At 37.6% G+C, this 21,295-nt stretch overlaps 1 protein-coding gene across 9 annotated transcripts in view; it reads right to left on the reverse strand.

The window, feature by feature from the left end:
- SIPA1L1 (signal induced proliferation associated 1 like 1) overlaps positions 1–21,295 on the reverse strand; it is a 358,554-nt gene that overhangs the window by 253,929 nt on the left and 83,330 nt on the right. For 8 of the 9 annotated variants that reach the window (XM_045564679.1, XM_045564663.1, XM_045564653.1 and 5 more), the window contains one exon: positions 19,000–19,066. The gene's annotated coding sequence lies outside the window, so the exon portion shown is untranslated. Of the gene's footprint in view, positions 1–341; positions 571–18,999; positions 19,067–21,295 lie in introns of those variants that run through there. The other variant, XM_045564644.1, reaches the window with a different exon arrangement.

The following is a 21,295-nucleotide window of genomic DNA, read 5'->3' on the forward strand; positions in this document are numbered from 1 at the left end:
CTAAAAATGTAGAGGAAAAAAACCTCTTTCTGTCCTACCAAAGTTTATAATGTCCATGATACTTTAATATTCTTTCCCCCTCCAGCCAAATACTTTTCTCAGAAAGATAAATTAATGCTTTACATTCCATACTCATGAGTAGTTACAAAAATAAAGTAGCATACACTATGGCCCAGGGTTTTAAGTTATTAGATTAATCAAATTAATGAAAGTTGACTTATAAAATATATTTTGACCTTGCTGCTGTCCAACGTGGATATCACCTCATTAAAACATCTGTTTTCTATCTCCAACATTTCAGAATCAGTAAACTCATGACAAAATGGAATGCTCCACCCCACCTTCTTTTTTTTCCGTGAGGACCGTGGTGAAAAAGAGAGAAAGGTTGTGTGATTCTGGAACAAAATACTGACTTTCCTCCTCCTGTCTGTAGCACATTCCTTGACAGTGTAAAAAGAAACAGAAGCTTGAGTTTAATTCTGAGTTCACTGAAGCCTGAGAAGCCAACTGCCGAAACCGAAATTCATCCGGCAAACCGGCGATGCTTTGTGTTATCCTCTCCACAAAGTCTTCCTGGGTGATGACAGCTCAAGCCCTCCTTAGGATACCAGAGGTGAGCTCTTGGAGAGGCTCTCCTCAAGCTAAACTCAAGCCGGTTAATCAAATCAAAGAACAGTAAGCAGCAAAAAGCCAGAGGGGGAAAAACCTGCTCTCCTGAGATTTCTGGATCAATTCCAAGAACTTTCCTTCTCCCACTGCCAGCAGCACCTATCAATTCCCATAGTAACCAGCCCACGGCTTTCCAGCGGGTCCAAGAGCAGCAGGGCAAGCAAGCTGCAGGCAGAAGCAGAGGGGAGCCTGACCCAAAACCCCAGGCACCAATCTAACAGTTACTTAGTGGCTTAAACATTGCAATCCTACCTCCTCCTTCCCTGATTCCCAGATCCCCAGATGGTTCTCTCCTTTCTTTCTTCAACCCGATGCTGAGGCAAGCAAGGGAATTTTTTTCTAGAACTCTGCACAAAACAGTTTTCTGTTTTCTGATTCAATTTTGGTTCAGGTCTATTTGGTACTAAAGCAAGCATGGCCCCTTCACTACACTGTGCATAAATGTTTATTGTTGAATCCTTTGGAATGGAAATAAAGATTGCAAAGATATTAGGGGGGTGGGGTGAAAAGGGTTGTACCCCTAGAAAGGAATAAAGAGTAGATAAAAGAGCTCTGAAGTGGGTGGAAAAGATCTTATCTCCCAGAAGAATAGGATCCGTTAAGCTGGCTGGTCAGGAGTGGGAACAGGAGCAGGAAGACCACATGGGACTGAGATTTCTTCCATCCCCAACACACTCATCAACGATACTGCAATCAGGAACCAAGGCTCATTACGGTGATTTCCAATGGGGAAAGAGGAAATTATCAGAATTAAGGGGAGATATGGGTGATGATTTAAGAAGTCTGAGAGGGAAAAAAAAATATCTAGCTGATCCTAACATGTTAATCTGAAGAATTACTACGTTGACAAGACTTTTTTTTTAACAAAAAATAAGGTGGAGAATCAAATTAAAAGTGCCCAGCATGGGCTATAAACCAGTTCTGCACCCTTTCACATCTTCTTGAATAAAATTTAATAGCTAAAAGGAAAGGAGATAATGACGGTGACAGGAGTTGCTGCAAAAAGCAGTTAGTACTTAAAGCCACTGCCCATGTTTTCCGCAGGGGAGACGCCGAGTAACATAACTACAGGGTTACCGCGCATGCGTGTGTACGTTTCAAATTTCAGTAAGCGAGATGTCCAAATACCTTCTATTGAGGATCCCACAGCAGTACGGATCATCTCTTTAAACTTTTACCTTTAAACTTTAATAATGGCACTCTGCTAATTACAGAATATACAATAATGAAAGGCGTTAAAACAGGATTCAGCATCACCAAAAAAGTGTAGAGGAAATGGAAGGGAATGTATACAAACAGTAATGTTTGTTGTGATAGGAATGTGGGATGACAAATAACTGTCCTCTATAGAGAATACCAGAAATGGATCTTTTTAAAATTAAGTTTTAGTAAAACCTCAGAAGATAAGAAATACTGGTGCTATACAAAACAAATTCCTAGAGCATCAATGCTTTAAAAAAATCTAACTTGATACGTAAATTTACCACAATCCCAATAAAATTAACAAGATATTCTTTTGGGAATTCAGAAGTTAAGTCTGCAGCTCATGTGGAAAAATAAATGAGCTAAAACGACGAGAGAAATTATGAAAAAGAAGGGTAAAAGAGGAGCTAGCTTTAATACCTGCCAGATACTAACACATATTATACATAGATAATAATTTAAAAGATGTGAAACTGGCTCATGAATAGCCCATCAAATCAATGGATACAACAAAAATTTTAAAAGGACTTCAGGAATTTGTTAAGATAAAATGTGCCATCAGTGTAGAAAAAATAAATTACTCAATAAATAGTGCTGGCACAACCATGTAATGACATGGAAAAGAAAACTGGCTACCAACATTTACCCAAATAAATCTGAAATGGATCAAAAAATGTAAACATAAAAAAAGAAACCACAAAAATAGCAAAAGAGGCCGGGCGCACTGTCTCACGCCTGTAATCCTAGCACTCTAGGAGGCCGAGGCAGGAGGATCGCTCAAGGTCAGGAGTTCGAGACCAACCTGAGCAAGAGCAAGACCCCGTCTCTACTAAAAATAGAAAGAAATTATCTGGACAACTAAAAATATATATAGAAAAAATTAGCCGGGCATGGTGGCACATGCCTGTAGTCCCAGCTACTTGGGAAGCTGAGGCAGAAGGATTGCTTGAGCCTGGGAGTTTGAGGTTGCTGTGAGCTAGGCTGACGCCTGGCACTCTAGCCCAGGCAACAGAGTGAGACTCTGTCTCAAAAAAAAAAAAATAGTAAAAGAAAGCAAGAAACAATTTTCATCATCTTGGAGGGCTTAAAACCTTTCTAAGTAGGATATAAAATCCCAAAACCATAAAGTAAAAGATGAATACATTTGATTATACAGAAATAAAAAATTTATAGATGGCAAAATTTACCATAAATGACAAAGTATAAACCCAGTGGAAAAAACTAGCAGCTCCTATCACAAAGTGCTAATTTCCTTTTTATATAAAAAGATTATCTTCATAGATAAATGGGCAAAGGGTCACAAGAGTCAATTCACAGAAAATGAAACTACTCTTTTAAGTATATGACATAGTATGTTCAACCTCACTTATAGCAAGAGAAATGCACAGAAAACGGCAATAAAATTTCATTTTTCACCTATGAAATTGGTAAAGATCAAAAGGTTAAATCACACACTACTGGCAAAGGAGAGGAAAAAGGCATACATCGCTGAGAGGAGTATAAACCTGTACCATGTTCAAGGAGGGCAGTTTAGCAATACTTTAACTCAGAAATTCCTCTCTATAACTGCACACTTGCAAGTTCTAGAACAGCAATTGTAGCATTGCTAATGATACCAAAAGATTGGAAGCAACTTAAAGTCCATTATTAAAAGATTGGATAATAAAGTATAACCATAAATTAGAAAACAGAATGAAAGCATAGTATAGCATGCTACCATTTACGTAAAAATAAATTTTTATAATGCATACATATAATATATGCAATGTGGCATTTCTGCATTGGACCCTGGAAAAGAAAAAGGACATTAGCAGAGAAACTGATGAAATCCAAATAAATCTATATAGTTTAGTTTCACTGTATAACCTTGGAATTTTATACATAAAATTTAAGTTTTTAAATATCCAGTTGTGATTAAACTTACATCATCCATGATATGCTTCTATATACTGCTAATAAAAAATATCATGAATATATGTAATACTTTTAAAACACTTCCATTATTTCACCTAAATATATACTACATCTATCTGCCTTACCTACTAGATTTTAGGTCCTTAAAGTAGGGGCTATGTCAACCTCATCTCCGTACTCAAAGAACATGGAGAATATTTGCCACACAGTAAGAGCTCAACAAATGAAAGCCGAAATTAATATGTTTTGGTCCAGTGATCCAATTTTTAATTAGTGAGAAATTTTGTATTCCAAATGGCCCAATAATTTTAAGGGTTTCCTTTGATCCTTAATCACACATGACAGAGAAGAGAAAAGCCTTAAGGGACAGAGAGGAGTGAAGTAATTCTCACTGAGAATTTAGGTGGGAAAATACAAAGAGGCATTTTAAATATACTGCTTTCCAACTTTCTAAACATTTTGCTCTGTGTTCGGGGCTGTAGAGAATATAAAGACAGATAAGAGACAATCTTTACAATACAAGTTGGGCATAATTCACTTAAAGTCAACACTTGAAAAGGTCAAAGTATGAAACTGCCTTGGATTTTCAAGAATGTTTTCCACAGAGGCTATTAAAATGCTTTTCAAAGAAAAGTTCCTTATTTTGCTATGTAAGAACATGATACAACTCCAGTTTAGACAAAGTTTTGGTCTTCTATGATGTCTCCCCAGGAAAAAACTCGTCATTAGCACACTTAAGAATGTCCAGGCAAAGGAGTCTACCTTCAAACTTCATCGATAAATTAATCTTCTAAATATCCAAAATTGAAAAGATAAATAACTTAGGAAATACTCCGAATTCCCCAAAAGGGTAAAAAAAAATACTACTGAGTTCTCCCAAAAGCATCCCTCTGCACAAACTCAGAGCTCTGACCTTAGGGCCAACACTATACAGCAAGATAACCTTGGCAAACGCCCTGATCTCTGTAAATATACATTTCTTATCTACAAAATGAAGAGATAACAACTAAGGTTCTTTCCAGTGTAAAATTCCATTATACCTCTTTCCATTCACACCCAAGCATAAGACTAAGACCTTACAATCTTTTCATACAAACACACCCCAACACATACATTTCTCTGTGTTGAGAGGAGGAACTGCCTATAGCATTTACTTCCTATTTCCACAGTGGTCCAACAAAACCAAATAATATTTGATTACAAACTAGTGGCATATACAAACAGTTCTCAAATGGAAAAAGGATTTCTTCAATAAATACTTTGAAATTAAATTAAAATGTGTGTTATACAGTGAAACATTCATTCAGTTGTTTGTTTATTCACGTTAAGGATTATGAAAGCTTCTAACTTGGCTTTCATGGGACTTTTTATGCACTAGTTAGTCTACATATAACTCTGTGAGTTCTCTTTTGAAGTGCATGCTGTTACGTGATATTTTTATTATGTTTACCACTTTTCATAGCATGGAAGAAAGATAAGAGCACTAGGAGAAAGTTGCAAGAATATTTATCTATATACAAAGACACATGAATTATCACTGGATAGTTTTCTTCTAACTTCTTTAACATAATCCTTAGCTCTGGACTTCTGGCTTGAAAGGTGATTGTATAAAACGCAGAACAAAGGTCTGTGAGTGCAGTTAATATGCTAAAAGCAGACTGTGAGTTTAATTATCTCATCAATTGAATTTTCCCTTTCAAAACACACAAATAACACTGGGCTGCTAACAAGTAAGGCTTTGTTTTAAAGAAGTTCTTTTTCCCTAAATAACCAGCATTTTATGATATAGCTTCTTTATAAATAATACAGAGTTTTCTAAGAAACACACAAGTAAGTTCAAATTTCCAGACTGAAGGATATACTTGAGTTGATCAGGATTTGAAATAATATCCCTGCTTCAGGATGAACCAGAAAAGCCTTCCTGAGGAAATGACCCTGACTATGTTTCAAAGGAAGGGACGATGACTGACAGGTGGCAAGAAGAAAGGGAAACTGCAGGCAGGGAAAATGACCTGTGCAAAAGCTGCCCCTGTGCTTTCTCAAGAAGCAGAGTGACAGGGTGACCGGATGTGTGAGAAAGATTATTTTAATCAGCACAAATGGAAAGGAGAGAAACTACATGTTACGGCACACTTGGCCTCAGTTCTTTCATCTGTCATAGGAGACGGTCGGACTAAATGATTTCTCCGGTCCTGCTCAGCTGACAGCGTGCGTCCTATGAGACACCGCAACGTGCACCCAATGCTCCCAGAAAGCCTGCTGGGCTCCTGGCTTCTTAGCCCCATTTGGTAGATGAATAGAGTGAGGCTCAGAACACGGATGAGGTCTCCAGCTCAAGGGTTTTAGAAATAAAAACGAACAGACATGATAACTATTGTGGAGAGAGAAGTGGTATATGAGAACTGACAACTTCAAAAACCAAAGCTTCTAAACATAATTCATTGATGAAGTAAGCATTCCATTTTTTAAATTTTCTTAAGAGATCAAAAGGAAGAAAGAAATATTCCCCATCATACCAGACAACCATTGGAAGGAAATGGAAAAGAATATTAAATACCGTTCTTTACTCTGAAACCAACAGGACTGTAAGGGAAAGCGAAGGAGGCGTGTGCCTACTCCTGCCCCAGCTGTGGCTCTCATCTAATTACGGGTTCCCTCTGCCTGTGCTGTCCACAATGAGGCAGGTGTGATGCCGCATAGACAACACATTCTTCAGCCATTAGAACAGAGACTGGCGGTCAACTGAAAAGGTCTCCAAACCTCAGAAGCACTCAAGACAACCCTCACACTTCGCTTTACTCCCAATGCACAGATTCTAAAGCTAGGTGTTATTTTTATACAAAAGCTCAAAGGTAATTATAATTATTTACTGGTAATTATTTCATAACAGAATTCTCTATTTCTAAATAAATTCACATCTGGTAACAAATATAGTGCAATAAATAAAAGTAGTCTTTAAAAAACTTCAGAGCCAAGTTCATAGAGGCCTACTTATTTATAAATAATAAGTTCTTCAAATTTAAGTCTTACCCTGTGTCATTTTTCCACGTGAACATATGAGATTAAAGGACCCATCCTCTGCTGATGGCAGCCATTCTAGTAAAACAATTAGAGAGCATCTATTACAATATCCCCAAACCTGACAACTGCAGAGAGAGACATATGCCCACATGCACAGAGCCGAGGACAAAGATACTGTCTGTAGCCTTGTTTACAACCAAGAACTATCAGAAAAAACCTAGAAGTCCAGCAATAGGAAAATGGTTGAAAAACTATGGCATATCAATCCCCATGACTGCTCTACATAATGTTAGGCAGCAGTTAAAAAGGATGACCTCGATTTATATGAACCAACATGGACAGATATCCAAAGCATATAATTGAATGAAAAAAGTTACAGGTATTAAATATAGTATTATGCAAAGTTTCTAAAATACAAAAATGCAATGCTTTTTATTAGAAATGAAATAAAAATATCAAATCAAGAAAGTATTTACCTGTGAAAAAGTAGTGGACCCAGGAAGGGAGAGGTGGGTAATAAATGGAGACTTATACCTTATAAATGGACTGATTACTTCTATTAAAAATTTAATTTTAAAAAATATCTCACAAGAACACAATAAGGTTATCAAGTGACTTAGGATCAAAGAATATAGTGAAATAAAAATAATATCTCTGAAACTACTGCTAAATGAAAATTTACAATCAAGAAGCAAATGCTGGGAAACTGTGGGGTAGGAAGTACCGGGAATCTGTCTCTCCACCCAGACAATAATTGCACTGGTAGAATCTGTCTGAAATAATTATTTTGGAGCTCTGGAGCCTACTGAAAGCGTGCAACTTCTAGGGGAAGACTTGGACGGTAAGTTGCAGTTAATTTTGGTCAATTTTGTCTCTTAGCACAGTAGCAGCTGCCCACCCCCCAGCCCCAGCCCTGTGACAGGCAGCTGTGCACACGTTCCTGGAGCAGCTTGCACACAGCTTGAAGGAGCCAGGGTGGGAAAAAAGGACCATGTCTTCCAAATATCAGGGAGCTGTGCTCTGATCACTGATGCTTGCTTCTGATCACAGGGGTGCAAAGAGGCCATTGTTGTTCTACTTTCCCAATTGCTGCAAGCCCCTCCTCTCTGGGTGAAGTGACAGCAGGGCATTTAAAGGACCAGTGCCCTTCTACTCCCCTTCACTTCATTTTTTACTTTACCCCTTTTAGGAGCCAGACATTAAAGACCAGGACATTCAAAAGCAGCTGCATATATGGGGAAAATTGGAAAGTGACCATGCAGCCCAGGCACAGTGGTTCACATCTGTAATCCCAGCACTTTGCGAGGCCAAGGAAGATGGATCATTTGAGCTTAGGAGTTCAAGACCAGCCTAGGCAACATAGTGAGACCCCACCTCTACAAAAACATTTTAAAAATTAGCCAGGCATGGTGGTGCACACCTGTGGTCCCAGCTACTTGGCAGGCTGAGACGGAAGGACTGCTTGAGCCTAGGAATTCAAGGCTGCAGTGAGCTATAATTCTGCTACTACACTCTAGCCTGGGCAACAGAGCAAGACCCTGTCTCTAAACGGAAAAAAAAACAAAGAAAGAAAGAAAGAAAGAGACTATGCCTGCCCAGGGAAAGAGACAGGCTCAGAAAAGATCTGAAAAGGCCTTAAGTTTATACCTCTAGCTGACCCTTGGCACAGAGACAGCCTACAACAATCAATAAAACAAAAACAGTAACAAAAAACAGCAAATCCTGAGGAAAGGAGAGAATCTGATTTCCAGAGTTACCACATTATTAGATTCAAATGTCCAATATTCAACAAAAAATATCATAAGAGACACAAACAGGAAAGTATGACCCATTCAAAGTGGGGAAAAAAAAAAACTGTCTTTGAAAAATACTTGCTAACAGGTCTACTAGACAAAGATTTTAAAATAATTGCCTTACAGATGAAGAAAGAACTAAAGAAAGATGTGGAAAAAGTCAAAAAGAGATGCATGAACAAAATAGAAATATTGGTAAAGAGACAGAAAACCTAAAAAGAAACCAAAAAGAAATTTTGAAGCTAAAAAGTACAATAACTGAAATGAAAAATTTACCAGAGGGATTGAGAAGGCAGAAGAAAGAATTAGTGAACTTGAAGATAGGACAATGAAAATTATCAAGTCTGAAAAACAGAAAAAAGATTGTAGAAATGTGAACAGAGGCCAGGCGCAGTGGCTCACACTTGTAATCCCAGCACTTTGGGAGGCTGACATGGGAGGACTGATTGAGGCCAGGAGTTCCAGACCAACTTGGGCAATAGAGTGAAACCCCATCTCTACAAAACAATTTTTTTTAATTAGGTATGCTAGCTGGCACCTGTAGTTCTAGCTACTGTGGAGGCTAAGACAAGAACATCCCTTGAGCTCAGGAGTTCAAAGTTGCAGTGAGCTTTAATTTTGTACCACTGCACTCCAGACTGGGCAACAGAATGAGACCCTGTCTCTACAGAAAAAAAAAAAGGAAAAGAAAAAGAAAAGAGAACAGACTAAGGGACCTAACCATCAAGCTAACCAAAATATGTGTTATGGGAGCTCCAAAAGGAGGTAAGAGAAAGAAATGGGTAAAGAGAATATCTGAAGAATTAATGGCTAAAAATTTCCCAAATTTGATGAAATATATGAATATAAATATCCAAAAAGTTCAATGAACTCCAAGTAAGATGAACTCAAAGAGACCCCACTAATACACATTATAATTGCTTTCTAAAGAAAAAAGAACCTTGAAAGTGGCAATAGAGAAGCAACTCATCATATACAAGAGATCCTAAATGAGATTATCAGCAATTTTCTCATCAGAAACTTTGCCAGTCAGAAGGTGGTAGGAGGATGTATTGAAAGCGCTATTTAAAAAAAACAAAAAACTGTCAACCAAGACTCTTATTCCAGCAAAACTGTCCTTTAAAAGTAAGGGAGAAATTGAGACCTTCCCAGATAAACGAAAGGTGAGAAAGGTTATTACCATTAGACTTGCCCTGCAAGAAATGCTAAAGGAAGTCCTGCAGGGTGAAATGAAATTATACTAGACAGTAACTTGAAGCCACATAAAGAAATAAAGATTTCAATAAAGGTAAATACACAGGTAATTATAAAACTAGTATTATTATAACAATAGTTTGTAATTGTACTTTTTGTTCTCTGTACGATTTATGAGACTAATACACTTTTTAAAAAATATTAGTCTAAAGGGTAGTACTATTTGTTGTAATTCCACATTTTGTTTTCTACGTGATCTAAGAGACTAATGCAATGGTTTCTTATTAGTTCATGATCAGTTTATGTTTTGAGTACACAGTGTAAAAGATATAATTTTGTGACATCAATACCGAAAGGGCTGGGGGCAGAACTGTTAAAGGAGCAGAATTTGTATGTTATTGAAGTTGAACTAGTATAAATTCAAATTAAGGTACTACAACTTTAGAATGTTAAATATAATTCCTGTGGAAACCACAAAAAAATGGCTACAGAGTACATATAAGAAGAAAAGAAAAAGGAATTTAAAGATTTCACTATAAAAAAATCAATTAAACACAAAAGACAGTAATACAGAAAATGAGGAACAAAAAGATACAAAGTATATAGAAAACAAATAGCAAAATGACAGAAGTCCCTTCTTATCAGTAATTATTTTAAATGTAAATGGACTAAACTCTTCAATGAAAAGACAGAGAATGGCAGAAAGGATTTTAAAAAATGATCCAATTACATGCTATCAATAAGAGACTCACTTTCGATTCAAAGACACAAACAGATTGAAAGTAAAAGGACAGAAAAAAATATTTCACACAAATAGTAACCAAAAGAGAGCAGGAGTGGCTATACTAACACCAGACAAAATAGATTTGAAATCAAAAAAGTTTACATGAGACAAAGAAGGACATTATATATCAATAAAATATATAATACAGTAAGAAGATGTAACAATTAGAGAAATTTATGCACCTAATGACAGACCTTCCAAATATATGAAAAAAATCTGACAAAATAAAGGGAGAAATCGACAGTTTTAAAATAATAGTTGGAGACTTTAATACCCCACTCTCAATAATGGATGGAACAACTCTACTGAATATCAGTAAGGGAACAGATGACCAGACAACACAAACTACCAGGAGCAACCACAGCATCACAAATGAAGCTGGGAATTTACTTAATGAGGAACACAAGACCCCGTATACTCAGATGGCCACATGACCCTACACAAATAGTCTCGTTCCCAGACTAAAACCTTGACAATAACTGAAAAAGGTCCTTATACAGAAATGTTAAAATTATGTTATCATCACTAAATTAAAAGTCATGTTCCCTTTTTTTAAATTTTTTTAGAGAGAGGGTCTCACTGTATCACCCAGTCTAGAGTACAGTGGCATCATCACAGCTCACTGTAATCTCGACCTCCTGGGCTCAAGGGATCCTCCTATCTCAGCCTCCAGAGTAGCTGGGACTACAGATATGTATACTGCCACACCTGGCTGATTTTTTATTTTTTGTAGAGACAGGGTCTTGCTATGTTACTCAGGCTGTTCTCAAACTCCTGATCTGAAGCAATCCTCCCACCTCAAGCCTCCCAAAGTGCTGGGATTACAGGTGAGAGCCACCACACCCAGCCTCATGTTCCCTTTTAATCACTAAGAATCCTTAGTGTCCTAAGTTTATGTGAGAATGGAAGCTTAACATTTTAATAAAGGTCAGCTATGGTGACAATAAGAAGTAGGGTCCCCTTCCTCTTGTCAATCTACAGAAAATTGGGGCCTGGATGAGCACTATTCACCTCCTCTATTTTTGATTCTGTCAGCAAACCATTATCAGGCTGTCTTTTACAAAATCATCTTCTACCTTCTTTGGGGAAAATAAAATGGACTCTCAATCCAGCGAATTGCGTCCCCAGTATTATAAAGACCTGTAACAGCTACAGGAGTAAAAAGGAAGAAAGGAAGGGAAGAGGGGAGGGAGAAAAGGAACAACTAGTTTGCTGTTGTAATACATATTATTAACATAAGATTTACTTTAAAAACAATCAAATCCATCTTCCTCTATTTTAGTTACTATAATGCAACAAGATTTAACAGAAAATAAAAACTAATTGTAGAAAAGTAAACAATAGGAAAATGTCCTTATCAAATTAAGTATAAAAAGTAGCTCATAATCCCTCGACCCCCTCAGGTTTAAAAAAATTTTTTTTTAATTTTTAAAAAGTAGCTTATAAAACATCATACATAGTATGATACTAATTTTTGATTTTAAAATATATCTACGATCACATAGAAGAACAAAAATGAAAGAAAACTTAAAATGTTAGTAGCCTGACAAGACAAATTACCCAGTTTCTCCTACAACAAATTACATGAAAAAAGGGAGGGAAGGGAAATGTTGCAGATTAAGGATTTAAAAGACAGGGATGCAACATGTTAATCCTGCTCGGATCCTGATCCCAACAAAGCACTGTCAAACGACAATTTTGAGACAATGGAGAAAACTGAACATGGACCAGGGCTTGCATGACTAGCTAGTAAGATATTAAGAAGTAATTGTTAATTCCATTAATGGTAAAGACACTGTAGCTATTTTTTTAAATGCTTCTCTGTTAAAAAATACTTACTGAAGTATTTGTAGGTTAAATGCTATAACATCTGAGCTGTGGTCTAAAACTCCAAAAACAACAAAAAAATAAAACATAAAAGCAGGATAAAGGCAGACGGAACTAGAATAGAAAAACGTTCTTGACTGTTGAAGCTGAATTTCAGGTACACGGGGGGCTCACTGTGCTATTCTATTTTTGTGTACGTTTGGAAAATCCCACAGATAAAAACTAAAAATGCTAGCAGTAACAGTTATTTCTGGGTGGTGCAGACTAAGTAATGTGGTGGGAATTGAGTTATTTTCACTTTGATCTGTGTGCTGTTAAGAACATTAGATTTTATACAACAACTACGAATTACTTTTGGTTATCTTAAAAAACAAACGTTACTCCTTTAATAGATAGACAGACAGACAGATAGACAGACTTTTCAATGCCCAGTTCAAGTAATGCCACCTCCATGGATTTAATTCTCCCTCTGTAGATGCCTCAATGCATTTTACTTATATGTCTACTAAATACCCTATTAAGTTTGGTCATTTACTATGACAATTTTCAATTATATCTAACTCCCCCTCTAGAAAAACAAGTTGATTACATGGGACATTTCTTTTTCATATTTCTATCTTGGTCAACACTAAGCAAAATGTTCTCTCTATATACTAGACATAAAATAACTATTTGCTTCATTGAATTAACTTGTGCACTAATAAATTCAGGGAGGAAGTAACTGTCAATAGAAGCAGTATATCTTACCTTATAACAACAAAAGCTTTAATTTGCCTGAAGGTCCCTATACACACAGACAGATACTCATCAAGTGTTACCTAAGCCAATTTCTCAAAACATTTATTTTCTAATTGACTGGAAAAAAAAAAAAAAAACATTGGTCAGTAGCAGAAAAGGGTCAGTTACTGAATTAAGTTACAGACTTTAAAAAAAAAAAATGACTCCCTGAAAAAAACACAAAGTCCATTAGCATTCATTATCTATCCTACTGAAGGCTCATCCAGAGTACAGCTAAGTCCATCTTTATTAAGGAAACCATTATGGGCAGAACTCAGGGCAAGTCACATGCTGAGACAAGCATCGGTTCAGGAGACACGCCCAGCTCTGATGGGCTGGTGCCACGTAGAAGGGCAGCTCGTCCACACCACTCATGCGTCCTTTACCATCTACTAACCCAAGACCTTGGCATATTTTGTGCAGATGTGAGCAGTAACTCTCTTTAAGCCGAGGGCACTTGTCTCTACGTTCTCTTGCTTAAAAATCTTTTCCAAAAAAACACAATAAATCCTTCCTTCCAGGAGCACCAAAACCTCCAGAACGTGGCATGCCGGACTTCCCCACGTGTGAGGCTTCACCGCCATATGGCCTTAATTGTGCATACACGGTTTTGATGAAAGCCACTTAAATGCTAGTGAAGACATTTACAACTTCCTTTCATATGTAAAATATGCTTAGGGATTGACAAACATTAAAATAAAGTCCAGGTTTTAAAAGAAAACCCCCATCACTAACAGTTCCCTCCCCCACCCCCGAGTCCTTTGAGAAAACATTAGCATATGACGATGCGTTGGCAGTGCATGCTTCTATCGCGTTTCATTTCTAGGTCCAGCCTGTGACCTGTTGTTCCCAGAAGCCAGGTCTTCAAAAATGCTTTTGCTCACTCAACTTTTTAAGGCAGAGAATGGCAGGTGGGGACGGGGCTGAACTCTGACCTCCGCCTACGTCCATACAGACCATGTTCTCTCTTCTCTGTTCCCTGATTCTGTACTTTTAACTTTTGTTCAAATCCACTCCTATTAGCAAATTTTAAATGTATTAAATATCAGACAGGCAAGAAAGTGGGCAACATAGTACCATTATAAAACTACAATATAATAAATACCATTATAGACAATCATACCCATACAAACATAGGGCCCCCCCAAAATGATGAGGTATTAACCGATAAGGCACTCCTCCAAAGACAACTTAATTCAAATTCCTATTACTGTTTGCTCTATTTGTCATTAGAGTGAGTTTTTAAAAGGCAACTCTCTATGTGGTGTGGAGAACTGCTTCCTTTTCTTACGAACATAAAAATAAGAGAAGAATTTAGTGAGAATAAGTTGTTCCTAATGAAAAGAAAAAGGGTACAAGAGCATTAGTAAATGTGAAGTGGTCATATCACAGTTCCACAGGCTGGTAAAAATGTTTGCTAGGCCAAAAGATTTTGTGTCATTTTCTTTTTTAAGAACAAAGAAGCGGGCTTTGAATAATAAATAAGCATAATGAAATAATTCTGAAATGAACTCAGGCCAGGCCAAACTCAATTCAAATTAGTCACAGCCAAAGATAAAAGGAGGACTCTATAAGCATCCCTTTACTATTATACATTTTTAATATTTTTATATTGTAGTCAGCATTCAGATAATAAAATTTTATCTTGTACAATTTACCCTTGAACAACATGGGTTTAGACTGTGTGGGTCCACTTATATGCAGATTTTTTTCAGCGAAAGTTACACCAAGCATGCCTGCCTCTGCTGCCTCCCCTTCCCCCTTCCCCCTTCCCCCTTCTCCACCTCTTCAGCCCCTGCCACCCCTGAGACAGCAAGACCAACCCCTCCTCTTCCTCCTTCTCCCCCCCCCCGCCCCCACCTACTCAACATGAAGATCAAGAGGATGAAGACCTTAATGCAGACTCACTTCCACTTAATGCATAATAAATATACTTTCTCTTCCTTACAATTTTCTCAGTAACATTTTCTTTTCTCTAGCTTACTTTAAGAATACAGTATATAACACATAACATACAAAATATGTGTTAATTAACTGTTTATATTATTAGTAAATCTTCCAGTCAAACAGAGGGCTATCAGTAGCTAAGTTTTGGGGGAGTCAAAAGTTATATGCAGATTTTCAGCTGGGGGCACCCCTAACCCCCACATCGTTCAAGGGTCAACTGTATTTATCTTGTCTCCCTCTTGTACGTGCCCTCAATGCCACTGTGGACCTTCACTGTACACTCACCAAAACACCCTCACAAGCCTGCGCAGGGTTAACATGTGAGTTACTCTCTTCCTGGAGTTAATATATTCAAAGCCCTATTTTTATTTAATCTATTGCCTTTGTCAGTGAAGTATGTTTAAAGAGGAAACTCTACTGGAGGTGAACAGCTGTTCTCTCATGTTCTAAGGAAGACATACCTTGTTAAAATAATGAGGAGAAAAGAGACAGGGTCCATCCGAGGACCGTGACAGGTCAGATCACAGTCCGAACAGCCTGGACGGCCAGGAAGGAGTTTTCTAGGCTTCCTGTTACTGACCTCTGAATCTGCCGTGGTCATTCTAGTGTCAACGTAAGGCATTATGGTAATTTGATTTCTTGCTACCACCAAGAAAAGTCTAAAAGAATGTGCTATCATGTATTTGTTTTTCTTTTCCTTTTATATCTCTTGAGTGGTTGGGATGTCCTATAAAACAACAAAAGAGTATGTCTTTATTTTCACCTGTTATACCAGCAAACTATTAAATCTAATAAGTAAACGTGACAAATGTTATTTTTTTTTTTTTATTTTCAGGAAAAGAAAGAAGTAGGGACCTTTTCAATTTCCCCAATTGCTCTCCCACTAAAAGCAGAAGACTGGAATGCAAATAACCAAACTGAAATAACAGAAAAATTTAAATAATATCTTACTTACCCATGAGTGCACGATTATCTAGATAAGGGGAAAATCCAAAGCAAAAGTAGAATACTTGGGAAAACTATTCAAATGTTTTAATTTGTAAAGCACATAATTTACTCAGAGATCATTATGAATTAACATTATGTTTCTAGCTGGGTATTCAGAAAGAATATATCAAATTTTTTTAAATTTTAAAGGGAAAGAAAAAACCATGCTTGCTCAATTCAATGTTTATATTCCAAAACAATGCTGCTCAAAAAATAATAAAAATTAAAAGAATGATGGATTTAATGAGATACATACAAAATTAAATATAAAATACAAGGTTCTGTAGATTTTTTTTTTGGTGTTTCTGAATTTTTGTTTTATTAGTAGATATCCCTTAAGTGGAGAGATAACATTTAGAAAGGAAGTATATGCTTAGAAGACCAAGAGTCATGTCACCAGCAGGTTTGGAAAACCACCCAATTGTGGCCTTCACCTTAATTTTTTTTTTTTTTTTTTGAGACAGAATCTTGCTCTGTTGCCCAGTCTAGAGTGTCATGGCATCCGCCTAGCTCACAGCAACCTCAAAGTCCTGGGCTCAAGCAATCCTCCTGCCTCAGCCTTCTGAGTAGCTGGGACTACAGGCATGCGCCACCACACCTGGCTAATTTTTTCTATATATTTTTAGTTGTCTAGCTAATTTCTTTCTCTTATTAGTAGAGACAGGGTCTCGCTCTTACTCAGGCTGGTCTCAAACTCCAGAGCTCAAGTGACTCTCCCACCTCAGCCTCCCAGCGTGCTAGGATTACAGGCGTGAGCTACTTACTGCACCCAGCCAGCCATCACCTTCTGTTCTCTGAGCAGACCTAAGTGTAGATGCACAAGAGAAGAATCTCCCACCTGACCTAACAGATAGACCATCTCAGCATCATCAGATCGCTGCTATTAAAAAAAGTGACTGAAGTGCCCGGGGTGCAGGTTATTAAACTGAGTGACTCAAATCAAGAGACAAGGTATGGCTGTTATTACACGGAAGCTACACAAGTGCTCGGCCTCACTTGGCCCACACTAGATAGCAGTATCTAGAACATAAGGTTCCTGCTAAGAACTGTCACGTTCAAGTTTATCAACCAGGAGTTATCCTTACTTAAGAGTGTTTAAAAAAATGCCATCAGACATACAGGATCTGCACTGAAGGTACACATTTTAATATATAGGTACACTTAAGAAACAAAAAAAGTGTATCTTAAAAAACACTTTCAAGACTGAGGTGAAAAACAGAGGGCACTTAATAACACGCACTGATCTTTCTTCCCTCTCCAGGACCAGAGCAGCAGCTACCTTCATAGAACATTCCTGTACACTCCTTGCTTCACCACTACGCAGTTCTAGAAAATTCCAAAGATGTTATATTCTCAAAGACAATTTTCCAGTTGTGTTGCTCATAAAAAAAAAACTTGGGCTCTTCAAATGGCTAAAAATTATGGAAATCTAAAAATCTTTCTTGGATTCCACCTCTATGAAAGAAGAATGACGCCGGGAATGGGCAAATAAAATGCAACCAGGAAAGTGTCCTAAATGTCCTTTAAAAATGTTTTCAGAGATAATCATTCCTCAATTTCTCTTACTGAAATTCAAGGAAGGTCAGAAACAGTAAGCCACTTTGAAAGCAGTGCTCCAATTACCCAGCCCCTTAGCTCTGCACAAAGGTTTATGGACGTGAGATGCTCAGATAACTTCACTGTCCTTTAAGGGTTACAGTCTCTCTCCATAAGAGCTGACTCCTTAGGAAATTTTCTTCTGACAAAGCAGCAGGTAAGAAAAATCCCAAAGTCTTTGTTTCAGCATCTGGCTTAGATCAAGGTTAAGTACAAAGTAACTAAACCAACCCCAGAGTTTAACATATTATAGTACTTTTGGCCTGCAGAAAATGTCTCTCTTTATCTGAATTAAGCTGTTATTTTTCTTAATAAGAGAACATCCTTTTATAATTGTTTAAAATGTTTAAGAAATGTCCACTTAACTATTCACATGACCTAGGATACAAGTGGGTTTCTAAGCAGGAGTAGCTATGAGCAATCGCTCCAAGACCAATAGTAACACATACATCAGTAAATGTCAGTCAAGGAGTAGAATATCCAGCCGTCTCTCAATTATTCAGGATAAGCCTGGCATTCCTGATGATACACCAGTGTGTCAGAGTTTGTAAGACTCTTGTTTAGAATATGGGTTGAGGTATAAATTCTCATCAAATTTTAAGAAACATAGAGAAGATTATTTTTAATGCACTTACTGTGGAATGGAAACATAAGTATGTAACAGAAAAACTTATTAATTTAACAGCCAGAAAAATGTCTGAAATGGGCATGGTGACTCACGCCTGTAATCCCAGCTTCTCAGGAGGCTAAGGCAGGAGGATCACTTGAGACCAGGAGTTTGAGACCAGCCTGGGCAACACAGCGAGACCTCATCTCTACACAAATAAAAAATACAAAAATAAAAAATAAATTATCCAGGCATGGTGGTGTGTGCCTGTGGTCCCAGCTACTCAGGAGGCTGAGGCAGGAGGATCACTTAAGCCCAGGAGTTCAAGGCTGCAGTGAGCTATGATCACGCCACTGCACTCCAGACTAGGCAACAGAGTGAGACCGTCTCTAAAAAGATAAATACATAAAAAAGAAAACTATCTCAACTGTTTTACCTGTAACGATGACAACTCTGAATTCAGAAATCAATGACTAAATCTGTGCAAGTGTTTCCCATCTTCTCCTTTTCCACCTCTGCCACTCAGCAGTGAAACAACAAAAGGGAGAAAGATAGTGGGAGGAACTACAGGACTCACGTTGATAAATCAAAATTCTGCTATCAGAATATCTTCTAAGAACAATAGTTTGACTGACATTCCCTTCCCCCAACATGACTCTGTGACTAATCCACCAACTCACCTTATTCCATTTCAAAGTTAGTAGCAAATCTTGCTTTTCAGTCCAACTTGAGGTAATCTCTCAAAACCTAGATTAAAATAATTATGAACTTTAGTATAATAGTTATTTTCAAATTTTGAAAAACACACAACTGTACCTCATAGTAAGTAAAAGGGGAAAAAAAAATCACCTCTACTAATCAAAACATAAGTGTGGAATGTTATACTTTGCCTCTAAGACCCTTTTTAATTTGTAATCTCTTTACATTCAGCTCAACACACACAACCAACAACCATTAACTGTATGTGTAAAAAACCCCCAACAAAGTGACTTTGATATGGTCAGTCCATCACTTGCCTATGGGAACCACTATTCCATAGACTAGTTCTATACAGGCGGCAATTCTGTGCTGCAGGGAACATCTTACAATGTCTGGAGACATTTTTGGTTGTCACGAGTTGGGGAAGGAGTTGCTATTTGGCATTTAATGGGTAGAAGCCATGGTTCCTGCTAAACATCCTACAATGCACAGAACAGCCCCCACAACAAAGAATTTTTATCTTGCCCAAAATGAAAATAGTGGTGAGGCTGAAAAATCTTGCTCCAAAGCAACCAAACATTCTGATTATTTAAAAATCCTACAATTCTCGAATTGCTCATTTCAGATAGACAGTAAGCTCCCACCAGAGTCATAAAATATTTCCTACGATGCCAAGCTTCTTATTGGTTAAAGACTACACATACATGCTCAATAGTAGCAATTTGCATCACACGTACAGATTTCTAAAAATACTAAAATAAGTCAGACTATACATGTCCATAAGAGCATCTAAGAAACAAATTTTTTAAAGTTTGCTGAGGCTAAATGCTATTTCAAACTATGCTAATTGCCAAACTCTGTACCCAATCATACAATGGAAGCTAAGAAGAGTAAAAATAACCAGAATTTAGTGTCACTCACAGATATTCCCAATTCCTGGTAAGGACAAAAGGGGAAGTTCCTCTTCCCAGCCTGTCACCTGGACATCAGGATTCCCATCTTTCATTCAGTCACATATAAAAACACTTCAAAGCAAGACTTACCACGCATCTATTATGTCCCTGCACTATGACCTCATGCCATACGGCAGGACAGAGCTTGGTAAGACCCTGCTATAGGTCTTTCCTACACTACCAAAACCAAGTGGTACAAAAGTCAGAAGAAAACTGTGGGGAAAAGAAACCTACGAAGGATATTCTGAAAGTCAGATATCCCAGATAATAAAACTTGCAGTGTTTACATGCCTGCCCCACAGATTGCACCCGAAGAATGGGGGAAAAAAAATCTATAACACTCCAAATATATGCTTTGTTTTGTTAATCTTCATTAACGAGCTATAACCAATTACGTAAATAAGACTAATTACATAAATAAGACATACCTGGCAGCTGATCTGCCCTAGTAATCCACTTAGGTACATGAATAAACATGCATATTTTAAACTCACACAAAAGGGTATGATTTATGAACACACTTAGAAAGATTCCATCAGAATTACTCCATTCCAACTGGATGAGATTTCCATAGGTGGCAAATGGGGTTTATTCGAATTAAAGACTGACTTCTTCCTTGGAATCCTCAGTGCTATACAGGAACTGCCAAAATCAGACCGGACCACAAAAACCCCATGCAGCAAGCAGGCCCTGGGCAGTGGGTAGAGGGGCAGAGACTTTGGGCTAATGCTCCAAAGCACCAGAGATGTGGTGATCCAGGTAGAGCCTGTGGCAGGTGCAGGACCCCAGTCTGGAGCTCCCACCCACACCCTGGGACCCCTGGACCAGTCAACTCGTTGGGAAACTTTACTGAACACTGTGCTTATCCAAAGTTGAAATGGAATAAACGGGGCTGAGACATGTTCTAGATTCAAGGCACCTGTGAAATCAGCATAGAGCCCTCGATACCTCCACTACAGAAAGAAGTTAACTGGGGAACACAGCCCCAGTCATGAGCCAGAAAAATACATGACCAGGTCAAAAATGACTTCCTGATACCCATCAATGGCTAAGAGAATGAAGCAATGCTACAAAGATAAGGAAAGCCCAGAAATTACTAGGAACATTCAGAAGTAATAATAAAAAATATGAAATCTAACCCCTATCCCCATTTTTCTAGATTTAAATTGGTCTTTAAATGAAAATTCTTAATAAAATTTCAAAACATAAACACTTCACTTTTTTCCTCTCTTAGCAGCAAAATATATTCTCTTCCAAAAAAGAAAGGTTGCTCAATTTCCTGTCAAAAGCAATCCGGAGAAGGCCACCTACACTGTAAAAGCAG

Source organism: Lemur catta, chromosome 1 (genome assembly GCF_020740605.2).
Source record: "Lemur catta isolate mLemCat1 chromosome 1, mLemCat1.pri, whole genome shotgun sequence".
Lineage (NCBI taxonomy): Eukaryota > Metazoa > Chordata > Mammalia > Primates > Lemuridae > Lemur > Lemur catta.